This window comes from Globicephala melas, chromosome 5, assembly GCF_963455315.2.
Source record: "Globicephala melas chromosome 5, mGloMel1.2, whole genome shotgun sequence".
In the NCBI taxonomy this organism is placed as follows: domain Eukaryota; kingdom Metazoa; phylum Chordata; class Mammalia; order Artiodactyla; family Delphinidae; genus Globicephala; species Globicephala melas.
The window spans coordinates 88,217,529-88,230,739 of NC_083318.1; positions in this window are offsets into that span (position 1 = coordinate 88,217,529).

The following is a 13,211-nucleotide window of genomic DNA, read 5'->3' on the forward strand; positions in this document are numbered from 1 at the left end:
CATTGAAAATGATACCTCTCTCTCAGCTCCCCCATTTCTGAGAAGTATAAAATCTTATAATTTATTATTACCAAAGGGGAAAGGTGGGAGGAGGGATAAATTAACAGTTTGGAATTAACACATACACACTGCTATGTATAAAATAGATCATCAACAAGGAACTACTGTATAGCACAGGGAACTACACTCAATATTTTGCAATAACCTATAAGGGGAAATAATCGGAAAAAGAATAGATATTTTTATTGACATCATCTATCAATGACAGTTAAAGTGTAACCTAAGGGAAGCCGGTGGTGAGTGCTTCTGACCCTGAAGACTTCAATCATCTAAAGTTTGGACTCTGCCTACTTCCCAAGGCCCTTAATGAACATATGTGTAGCCGTAGCTTAAAAAATTCCCCAGTTTGGGTTTCGGGGAGACACTGATTTTGAAAAAGCCCTGGTGTTCTCCTTACATGAATGGGACTCTTCCTACTGCTAAAACATGTCTGTCACACACAGAGGATGGTATACCGTCTGATCGGGAAGAGTTTGGAAAAGACATCTCATCTCCTCATCTCCTGGTTCTCGGGTTCACCCCTCCAGCGTCTTTACTAACAGTCTCCCCACTTGGAGATGTCAGCACTGTCAACATCCTGTTGCGTACAGTTTGGAATTTGTCCAGAGGATGAAGCGGAAGGATGAGGAACAATGAGAGACAAGTCCTAGGTGTTCAGACAGGCACATGTCACTCTAATTTCCAATCAGGAAGACGAATTGACCAAAGGCTAGGGTTGCCCATGGAAACAGTATAGGGCTTGAGGAAATCCCACTGCTTTGTGGCCAGTTCCCATAAACACAAGTTGAACAATGGAACTCAGGGGCAGTAAAATTCACGAAACTGCAGAGTTGAAAATATCTATCACTGAAAAATGTCTTGAGGAAAGTCAGAGAAAAGGATTGGCAAGCAAGGGAGAATGGCAGGAAAGGGATTTGAGGAGGTAGAAAGGACTCGCCATTAAGCACAAGAAAAGGGGCTGAACATTGCCAACATTGCAGTTGGCCAAAAAGGCTGTATGCGTTTTTTTCTGTATATATTCAAGAAAAGGGCATACACTTTTTTAGCCAACCAAACAGGTGGGCACTGGAAATCAATACTACAAAAGATATCACTTCGCATCAGTCAGAAGAGCCATCCTCATAAAGTGTAAACACCAGAAATGCAGGACAGGGCAAGGAGAAGAGGGAGCCCTGTGAGGCTTATAGTGGAAATGTATATTGCCAACGGCCATTCTGGAGAAGTGTATTGTGTTTACTAAAGCATCTAAAAAATGAGCTACAGAGCATAGGGCACTTGCACTCATGGGCGTATGTCTTGGGAAAAACAAAAATCGAGAGGACACAGGCACCCCAATGTTTACTGCCTCTCTGTTTAAAAGATCCTTGACTAGGATATAACTTAAATGTCTCTGGAGGGAAAAAAATGGATAGAGATGTGGTACTTATGTAGAGTGGAATATTACTCAGCCTGGAAATCAATGAAATATGGCCAGTTGTAACAACTCCGGAGGAGTTACGTATGATCATTCTAAGTGACATAATTCAAAAAGAAAAAGACACATATCATAAGATATCACTTAAAGGTGGAATCCAAAATGGCTACACATGAAATAAATTACAAAACAAAAACATAGTCAAATATGTAGAAAACACGCGTAAGGCTGCTAAACGGGAAAGGTGGGGAGGGGTGAGACATCATCCAGGAGGTTGAAATTAGCAAAGATACCATTCCAAATACCAAACTGATAATCAACAAGGCCTACACGGTAGCTAAAAGAACTGCACTCAGCACACTCAAGTCACCGGAAAAGAATATATATGACTGGTAAGAATCTGAAAAAGAATTTATTGATGTCTCTCTGTATGTGAATCAAGTGGATGTACAGCAGCAAGAAACAGAGCTTTGAAAATCAGCTGTAACCAATATAGTAATAAATTGAAAAAAATAAACGACAGAGAGAAAGAGAAAACCTCTTACAACTTTTCCTCAGGGACGGTGATGCAACATGGATTGAACACATCTAGACCCACAGCAGGATGACACATAAGGCTGGAAACTGTTCGTGCTAAGAGAAATGTGAGGTTGGGTGAGGAAATGCACACCCTTTAAAGTAATACTACCTGGTACCCATTCAATGGGTCCCAAATCTGCAGGTTCAAGGGATCTTCCTACAGCTAAAACATGCATGGAAAACCCAGAGGACTGTACACCATGTGATCGGGAGATGTGTCTAAAATGCACCTCATTTATCCTCTCCTGTGCTCCTGTTCATCATTCCAGCCACGTTACTTAGAATCTCCCCACTTAGAGAATCAGCACATTTAAACTTCTGTTTCACACATTTTGCAAATTGTGAGGAGGATGAACGGGAAGAGGGGGAACCAATGAGAGAATAGTTGTAGGGGTTTGGACGGGCACATGTCACTCTAATTTCCCATTAAGAATAAGAATTAAAAAAAGGCTCAGCCCGCCTCGCCGGAGCCAAAATAGGGCCTGAAGCAATCCTGCGGCTTTGAGGCCAGCTCACAAAAGAGCAACTTAAAAAATGGAGCTCAGGGTCACTGCAATTCACAAACCTGCAGAGTTATAAATGAAAACTAACGTCCAAAAATATGTTGAGGTAAGGCAAAGAAGAGGATCTGAATGCAAGACAGAATTGCAAGAAACAGATTTCAAGAGATAGATTGGACTCGTCTTTAAAGCACATGAAAAGCGGCAGAATTTCGACAATGATGCAGTTGGCCCAAAAGGGAGTATGCATTTTTTCCTGAATACATCCAGGAAAAAACTCATACGCACTTTATGGGCAACCAAGCAAGCAAGCAATGCAAATGTGCACAACAAAGAAGTCTCATTTCCCACCGGTCAAAAGGGCCATCCGAAAAAATTGTAAAAACCAGAAATGCAGGACAGGCCATGGAGAACAGGGAGCCTTTATACGCTGATGGACAGTGTGTGAACTGCCGAGAGCCACTCTGGAGAAGTGTATGGTGGTTCCTAAATCATCTAAAAAACAGAGCTACAGAGCATAGGGCACTTCCAATCATGGAAGTATATCTAGGGAAGTCTAAAAATCAACAAGACACAAGCACACCACAGTTTAGGGCTACTCTGTTTACAAGAACCTCAACTTCAGTACACCTTAAATATCCCAGGAAAGAGAACAATGGATAAAGAAAATGTGGTACTTATGTACAATGGAATATCTCTTCACCATGAAATCAATGTAATAAGGCTAGTAGAAGGATAAAGAGTGGATTTAGGTCCGATAATACTACTTGAAATAAGTCAAACAGAAAAAGAAACATATCATAAGATATCACTTATAGAGGGAGGATAAATATGGCTGCACAAAAAATGAATTACAAAACAGAACAGTGTCTCACATTTAGAAAACACACTTATGTCAGCTTAAGGGGAAAGGAGAGGTGGGGTGATGCATAAAACCAGAGTTTGAAATTAGCACAGATACCGTTCAATAAACCAAATAGTTATTAGACAAGATCTACACCTTGCTCAATGAACTGGCCTCAACACACCCTATACACCGCAGAGAAATATATCTGAGTAATAAGAATCTTAAAACCCATGTATTGATATATCTCCATAAGGGAATCAAGTGTGTGCAGAGCGGCCAAACACAGCAGTGAAAATGAGCTAAACCCCATTATAGAAATAAATTTTAAAACCAAAATGCAGAAACAATGAAAGAGAGAAAAATTCTTACAAAATTCGCTCAGGGGCTGTGATGCAACCTGGAATGACCACATATAAACCCACAGCTGGATAAGACATAAGGCTGGACACTTGGGGCTGAGAGGGTTGGTGAGCTTTGGTGAGCAACTGCCGAAAGTTTAATGCAATACTTCATGCTACTCATTCCAAGGGTCCCAACACTCCAGGTTGAAGGGAATCTTCCTACAGCTAAACCATGCATGGGAAATCCAGCGGATGGTATACCATATGATCGGGAAAGGTTTCTAAAACGCACCTCATTTTCCTCTCCTGGGGCTCCGTATCAACATTCCAGCCACGTTACTAACAACATCCCCACATGGAGAGTCAATGCCTTTAAGTTCCGGTATCGCACAGTCTGCAGTTAGTGCGGAGGATGAATGGGAATAGGGGGAACCAGTGAGAAAATAGCTGTAGCGGTTTCAATGGGCACATGTCACTCTAATTTCACATCAGGAAGAAGAATTAACCAAAGGCAGAGCAAGGCGCCCCAGAAGAAGAATAGGGCATGAAAAAATCCTGTGGATATGAGGCAAGATCACAAAAATAAGAGCTGAAAAATGGTGCTAAGGGCCACTGCAATTCAAAAACCTGCAGAGTTATAAAGGCCAACTATTCTCCAAAAGTATATTGAGGTAAGGCTATGAAGAGGCACTGACAGCAAGGCAGAATTGCAGGAAACCGATTTCAAGAGGTAGACTAGAATTGCATTGACAACATATGAAAAGACTCAGAACGTCGACAATGATGCACTTGGCCAAAAAGGGCGCATGCGTTTTTTCCTGAATATATTCAGGAAGAAACGCATATGCGCTTTCTGGCCAACCAAGCAAGCTTGCAAAGGAAATCTGCACTACAATGAAGTCTCACTTCCCCCCGGTCAAAAGGGCCATGTGAAAAAAGTGTAAAATCCAGAAAGGCAGGACAGGCCATGGAGAACTGGGAGCGTTGTTATGCTGGAGGGCGGAATGTAAATTGCCCACAGCCATTCTGGAGAAGTGTATGGTGTTTCCTGAAACATCTAAAAAGCAAAGCAACAGAGCCTAGGGCACTTCCACTTATGGTCCTATAGCTTAGGGAAATTAAAATCAAAAAGACACAGCCACCCCAAAGTTTGGGACGGCTCTGTTTACAAGAACCTCGTTTACAGTACAAGTTCAATATCGCAGAAAGCGAAAAATGGATAAAGAAGTTGTGGTACTTACGTACAATGCAATATCACTCAGCAATGAAATCTATGTCATCAGGCCCATAGCAGCATAATGAGTGGATTCAGGTACGATGATTCTAAGTGAAATAAGTCACACAGAAAAAGAAACATCATAAGATATCACTACTACACGGCATGTAAACGTGGCTACACAGGAACTGAATTACAAAACAGAACAGGGTCTCAAATGTAGAAAACCAACTTATGCTTGCTTAAGGGGAAAGGTGAGTTGGGGTGCTGCATGAAACCAGAGATTGAAATTAGCACAGATACCGTTCCATAAGCCAAATATGTAATAGACAAGAGCTACTCCTTTCTCAACGAAGTGGACTCAACACGCCATATTAAACGCCTAAGAATATACCTGACTAGTAAGAATCTTAAAACCTATGGATATATATGTCTCCAAAAGTGAATCAAGCGTGTGTACAGTGGCATAAACGAAGCAGTGATAGGATTGGTGAGGTTCGGTGAGCAAATGCAGACCCTTTGAAGTCATATTGCATGGTACCCATTCCAAGGGTCTCAACTCTCCAGGTTTAAGGGATTCTTCCTTCAGCTAAAACATGCATGCGGAACCCAGAGTATGATCCAACGTGTGATCGGGTAACATGTTCAAATGTGTGTCAGTTTTCGTCCCCTGGTACTCGGGTGCAACATTCCAGACGCTTTACTAACACTCTCCCCACTTGGAGAGTCAGTGCCTTTAACCTCCTGTTTGGCCCAGTTTGCAATTTCTGCGTAAGATGAACAGGAATAGGGAGAACCAATGAGAGACTAGCTGGAGGTGTCTGGATGGGCAAATTTAACTCTCATTTCCCACCAGGAAGAGGAATTTACTAAAGGCTCAGCGTGCCATGCCGGAACCACACTAGGGCCTGAAGCAATCTTGCGGTGTTGCGGCCAGCTCACAAGAAAGCGAGTTGAAGAAAGGAGCTCAGGGGCACTGTAATTCACAAACCTGCAGAGTTATAAATGACAGCTATCATCCAAAATTATACTGATGTAAGGCTGTGAAGAGGACTTGAATGCGGGGCACAATTGCTGGAAACCGATTTCAGAAGGTACATGGGAGTCGCACTTAAAGCATAGGAAAAGAGACAGAACTTGGAAAATAATGCACTTGGCAAAAAAGGGCATATATGTTTTATCCGGAGCTCTCATAACCGAGGGGAGGAGATTCCCAGCAGGCTCCAACTGCCACCTGAGGGCTCACGTTGCCAAGGCAACGTGAGCAAGCCAGGCAGGAGTTACCTCACAGCAGAGGTCCCACCTCACAGAAGGGTGAGAAACCCAGCCAATATCAGACTCTCACCAGAGGTCCCACATCACCAAGGGGATGGGAACCAGGCAGGAGTGTCTTCACACCAGTGGGGCCACATCATCGAAAGGTGAGCTACTCAGCACATGTGTCCTCAAACCAGAGGACCCACATCACCAAAGGCCTCGGAGTGAGGCAGGCAGGAGTAGCCTCACAACACTGGGCCCATAGAATAAAAAAGTGAGGAATCCAGCAGTTGGAACCTCCCAGCAGGCGGCCCAGAGCACCGAGGCTATGGGATCCAGGCCACAGTGAACTCACAGAAGAGGGCCCATGTCATGAAACTGAGCAACCCAGCCATTGGGACCTCAGAGCAGGAGGCCCACATCCCCATGGGGATATAAATCTGGTAGGAGTGTCCTCGTACCACTAAGAACGTATCAGAAAATTTTGGGAGACCAGCAGTTAGGGCCTGACGCCAGAGGACCCTCATCACCAAGGGAAGGAGGCTCCCAGCAGGCTCCAACTGCCACCAGAGGGCTGACGTCGCCAAGGCGATGTGTGCCAACCAGGCACGAATGACCTCACAGCAGAGGGCCCACCTCAGAGAAGTGTGACGAACCCAGTCAGGATCAGACTCGCACCAGAGGGCCCACATCACCAAATGGATTGGAACCAGGCAGGAGTTTCCTCACGTGAGTAGGGCCACATCATCTAAAGGTGAGGAACCCAGAACATGTGGCTTCAAACCATAGGACACCCATCACCAAGGGGCTGGGAGTGAGGCAGGCAGGAGGAGCCTCACAACAGAGGACCCCAAAATAAGAAAGGTGAGGAATCCAGCAGTTGGAACCTCCCAGCAGACGGCCCAGAGCACAGAGGCTAGGGGATCCAAGCCAGAGTGAACTAACACCAGACAGCCCACATCATGAAACTGTGAGCAACCCAGACATTGAGACCTCAGAGCAGAAGGCCCACATCCCCATGGTGATGGGAACATGACAGGAGTGTCCTGGCATCACTGGGCTCACATCAGAAAACGTGGGATGCTCAGAACTTAGGGCCTGACGCTAGAGGGCACTCATCACCGAGGGGAGGAGGCTCCCAGCAGGCTCCAGCTGCCACCAGAGGGCCAACGTCACCAAGGCGATGTGTGCCAGCCCGGCAGGAGTGACCTCACAGCAGAGGGCCCACCTCACAGAAGGGTGAGGAACCCAGCCAGGATAAGACTGTCACCAGAAGGCCCACATCACCAAGGGGATGGGAACCAGGCAGGAGTGTCCTCACACCAGTGGGGCCACATCATTGAAAGTTGCGGAACCCAGCACATGTGGCCTCAAACCAGAGGACCCACATCACGAAGGGGTTGCGAGTGAGGCAGGCAGGAGGAACATCGCAACACAGGACCCATAGAATACAAAAGTTGAGGAATCGAGCAGTTGGAACCTTCCAGCAGGCGGCCCAGAGCACAGAGGCTATGGCATCCAGGCCAGAGTGAACTAACAGCAGAGAGCCCACATCATGAAACTGTGAACAACCCAGCCGTTGGGACCTCAGAGCAGAAGGCCCACATCCCAATGGGGATGTGAACCTGGATGGAGTGTCTTCGAACCACTGGGCGCACATCACAAAATGTGGGGAGCCCAGCCGTTAGGGCCTGACGCCAGAGGGCCCTCATCACCGAGGGGAGGAGACTCCCAGCAGGCTCCAAGTGCCACCAGAGGGCTCATGTCCACAAGACGAGGTGAGCAAGCCAGGCAGGAGTGACCTCACAGCAGACGGCCCACCTCACAGAAGGGTGAGGAACCCAGCCAGGATCAGACTCTCAACAGAGGGCCCACATCATCAAGGGGATGTGAACCAGGCAGGAGTCTCCTAAGACCATTGGTCCCACATCATCGAAAGGTGAGGAACCCAGCACATGTGGCCTCAAACCAGAGGACACACATCACGAAGGGGCTGGGAGTGAGGCAGGCAGGAGGATACTCACAACAGAGGGCCTAAAAAATTTAAAAAAGTGAGGAATCCAGCCGTTGGAACCTCCCAGCAGGCGGCCAAGAGCACAGAGGCTATGGGATCCAGGCCACAGTGAACTAACACCAGAGAGCCCACATCATGAAACTGTGATCAACCCAGCCGTTGGAACCTCAGAGCAGAAGGCCCACATCCCCATGGAGATGGGAACCTAAGAGGAGTGCCCGAGCATCACTGGGCTCACTAAGAAAAGTTGGGGAGCCCAGCAGTTAGGGCCTGACGTCAGAGGGCCCTCATCACAGAGGTGAGGAGGCTCCCAGCAGGGTCCAAGTGCCACCAGAGGGCTCATGTCAACAAGGCGAGGTGAGCAAGCCAGGCAAGAGTTACCTGATAGTAGAGGGCCCACCTCACAGATGGGTGAGGAACCCAGCCAGGATCAGACTCTCACCAGAGGGCCCACATCACAAAGGGGATGGGAACCAGTCAGGATTATCCTCACACCAGTGGGGCCTCATCATCTTAAGGTGAGGAAGCCAGCACATGTGTCCTCAAACCAGAGGACCCACATCACCAAGGGCCTTGGAGTGAGGCAGGCAGGAGTAGCCTCACAACACAGGGCACATAATATAAAAAACGTGAGGATTCCAGCATTTAGACCTTCCAGCAGGTGGCTCAGAACACCGAGGCTATGGGATCCAGGCCGCAGTGAACTCACAGCAGAGGGCCCACATCATAAAACTGTGAGCAACCCAGGCGTTGGGACCTCAGAGCAGAAGGCCCACATCCCCATGGGAATGGGAACCTGGCTGGAGTGTCCTCGCACCACTGGGCGCACATCAGAAAATGTGGGGAGCCCACCATTTAGGGCCTGACGCCAGAGGGCCGTCATCACCGAGAGGAGGAGGCACCCTGCATGCTCCAACTGCCACCAGAGGGCTCACATCGCCAAGGTGACGTGTGCCAGCCAGGCAGGAGTGACCTCACAGAAGAGGGCCTACCTCACAGAACGTTGAGGAACCCAGCCAGGATTAGACTCTCGCCAGAGGGCCCACCTCACCAAGGGGATGGGAACCAGGCAGGAGTGTCCTCACAAGAGTGGGGCCACATCATCGAAAGGTGAGGAACGCAGCACATGTGGCCTCAAGCCATAGGACAGTCATCACCAAGGGGCTGGCAGTGAGGCAGGCAGGAGGAGCCTCACAACAGAGGGCACATAGAATAAAAAAGTTGAGGAATCCAGCAGTTGGAACCTCCCAGCAGGTGGCTCAGAGCACCGATGATAAGGGATCCTTGCCTGAGTGAACTCACAGCAGAGGGCCCACATCATGGTACTGTGAGCAAGCCAGCCGTTTTGACCTCAGAGCAGAAGGCCCATATCCCCATGGGGATGGGAACCTGGCAAGAGTGTCCTCACTCACTTGGCGCACATCAGAAAATGTGGGGAGTCCAGCAGTTATGGCCTAAGGCAAGAGGGCCCTCATCACCGAGGGGAGGAGGATCCCAGCACACTCCAACTGCCACCGGAGGGCCCACGTCGCCAAGGTGACGTGTGCCAGACAGGCATGATTGACCTCACAGCAGAGGGCCCACCTCACAGAAGGGTGAGGAACCCAGCCAGGATCAGACTCTCACCAGAGGGCCCACATCAGCAAGGGGATGGGAACCAGCCCGGACTGTCTTCCCTCCAGTGGGGCCACATCATCGAAAGGTGCGGAACCCAGCACATGTGGCCTCAAATCAGAGGACACATATCACAAAGGGAATGGGAGTGAGGCAGGCAGGAGTAGCCTAAAAACAGAGGGCCCAAAGAATAAGAAAGGTGAGGAATCCAGAAGTTAGAACCTCCCAGCAGGCGGCCGAGAGCACAGAAGCTATGGGATGCAGGCAGGAGTGAACTAACAGCAGAGAGCCCACATCATGAAACTGTGAGCAACCCAGGCATTGGGACCTCAGAGCAGAAGGCCCACATCCCAATGGGGATGTGAACCTGGCTGGAGTGTCCTCGCACCACTGGGCGCACATCACAAAATGTGGGGAGCCCAGCCGTTAGGGCCTGACGCCAGAGGGCCCTCATCACCGAGGGGAGGAGGCTCCCAGCAGGCTCCAAGTGCCACCAGAGGGCTCATGTCCACAAGGCGAGGTGAGCAAGCCAGGCAGGAGTGACCTCACAGCAGACGGCCCACCTCACAGATGGGTGAGGAACCCAGCCAGGATCAGACTCTCAACAGAGGGCCCACATCACCAAGGGGATGTGAACCAGGCAGCAGTCTCCTAAGACCATTGGTCCCACATCATCAAAAGGTGAGGCCCCAGCACATGTGGCCTCAAACCAGAGGACACACATCACGAAGGGGCTGGGAGTGAGGCAGGCAGGAGGATACTCACAACAGAGGGTCCAAAAAATTAAAAAAGTGAGGAATCCAGCCGTTGGAACCTCCCAGCAGGCGGCCAAGAGCACAGAGGCTATGGGATCCAGGCCTCTGTGAACTAACACCAGAGAGCCCACATCATGAAAATGTGAACAACCCAGCCGTTGGGACCTCAGAGCAGAAGGCCCACATCCCCATGGAGATGGGATCCTAAGAGGAGTGCCCAAGCATCATTGGGCTCACTAAGAAAAGTTGGTGAGCCCAGCAGTTAGGGCCTGACGCAAGAGGGCCCTCATCACCGGGGGGAGGAGATTCCCAGCACACTCCAACTGCCACCACAGAGCTGACTTCACCAAGGCAATGTGTGCCAGCCATGCAGGAGTGACCTATCAGCAGAGGGTCTCCCTCACAGAAGGGTGAGGAGCACAGCCAGGAACAGACTCTCACCAGGGGGTCCACATAACCACGTGGATGAGAACCAGGCAGGAGTGTCCTCACACTAGTGGGGCCACATCATCGAAAGGTGAGGAACCCAGCAAAGGTGGCCACAAACCAGAGGACCCACATCACCAAGGGGTTGAGAGTGAGGTAGGCGTCTGGACGGGCATATTTAACACTCATTTCCCACCAGGAAGAGGAATTAACCAAAGGCTCAGCGTGCCCTGCCAGAAGCAGATTAGGGCCTGAAGCAGTCTTGCGGGTTTGCGGCCAGCTCACAAGAAAGCGAGTTGAAGAAAGGAGCTCAGGGGCCCTGTAATTCACAAACCTGCAGAGTTATAAATGACAGATAACGTCCAAAAATATATTGAAGTAAGGCTGCGAAGAGGACTTGAAAGCGGGGCAGAATTTCAGGAAACCGATTTCAGGAGGTAGACTGGATTTGCATTTAAAGCATAGGAAAAGAGGCAGAACATCGACAATGATGCACTTGGCAAAAAAGGGCGTATGAGTTTGTTCCTGAATATATTCAGGAAAAAACACATACGCCCTTTTTGGCAAACCAAGCAAGCTTGCAATGGAAATCCGAACTACTATGAAGTGTCACTTCCCCCCGGTCTAAAGGGCCATCTGAAAAAACTGTAAAATCCAGAAAGGCAAGACAGGCCATGGGGAAAAAGGAGCCTTGTTATGCTGATGGGCGGGATGTAAATTACCAACAGCCACTCTGGAGAAGTGTATGGTGTTTCCTGATACATCTGAAAAACAAAGCAACAGAGTCTAGGGCATTTCCACTTATGGTCCTATAGCTTAGGGAAATTAAAATCAAAAAGACACAGCCACCCCAAAATTTGGGATGGCTCTGTTTACAGGAACCTCTTCCACGGTACAAGTTAAATATCCCAGAGAACAAATAATTGATAAAGAAGTTGCGGTACTTACGTACAACAGAATACCACTCAGCAATGAAATCTGTGTCACCAGGCCTGTACCAGCATAATGAGTGGATTGAGGCACGATGATTCTAAGTGAAATAAGTCACACAGAAAAAGAAACATCATAAGGTATCACTAATGCACGGAATGTAAACTTGGCTACACAGGAACTGATTTACAAAACAGAACAGGGTCTCAAGTTTAGAAAACCAACTTATGCTTGCTTAAGGGGAAAGGTGAGTTGGGGTTCTGCATAAAACCAGAGTTTGAAATTAACACAGATACCGTTCCATAAGCCAAATATGTAATAGACAAGACCTACCCCTTGCTCAACGAAATGGACTCAACAATGAGGTATCACCTCACACCTGTTAGAATGGGCATCATCTGAAAATCTACAAACAACAAATGCTGGAAAGGGTGTGGAGAAAAGGAAGCCTCTTCCACTATTGTTGGGAATATAAATTGATACAGTCACTATGGAGAACAATATGGAGTTTCTTAAGAAACTAATAATAGAATTAGCATATGATACAGCAATCCCAGTACTGGACATATACCCAGACAAAACCATAAATCAAAAAGAGACATTCACCGCAATGTTCATTGCATCACTATTTACAATATCGAGGTAATGGAAGCAACCTAAATGCCCACAGACAGACGAATGCATAAAGATGTGGTACATATATAAAATGGAATATTACTAAGCCATGAAAGGAATGAAATTGGGTCATTTGTAGAGACGTCGATGGATCTAGAGACTGTCATACAGAGTGAAGTAAGTCAGAAAGAGAAAAACAAATCTTGTATATTCATGCATATATGTGGAACCTAGAAAAACTGTACAGATTAACCGTTTTGCAAGGCATAAATAGAGCAACAGATGTAGACAACAATCGTATGGACAACAAGGGGGGAAAGCTCTTGGGGGGGTGGTGGTGGGAGGAGTTGAGAGATTGGGATTGGCATGTAAACATTTATATGTATAAAATAGATAACCAATAAGAACTTGCTGTATAAAAATATAAAATAAAATTAAAAAGAAATAAAATTTAAAAAACAAAACAGAAAAAACAATTATTCCCTTCACATACATGTATTTATATGAATAAATTATTTCCATGCTTATATCTGTAAATACAAAAAAGAGGAATAAATTCTACCTTGAACCAAAAACGAAAAAGAGAAAAAAAAAACAGAACCCACCAGTTACTCAGAGGAAAACCGTATCAGGGCACTTGCTC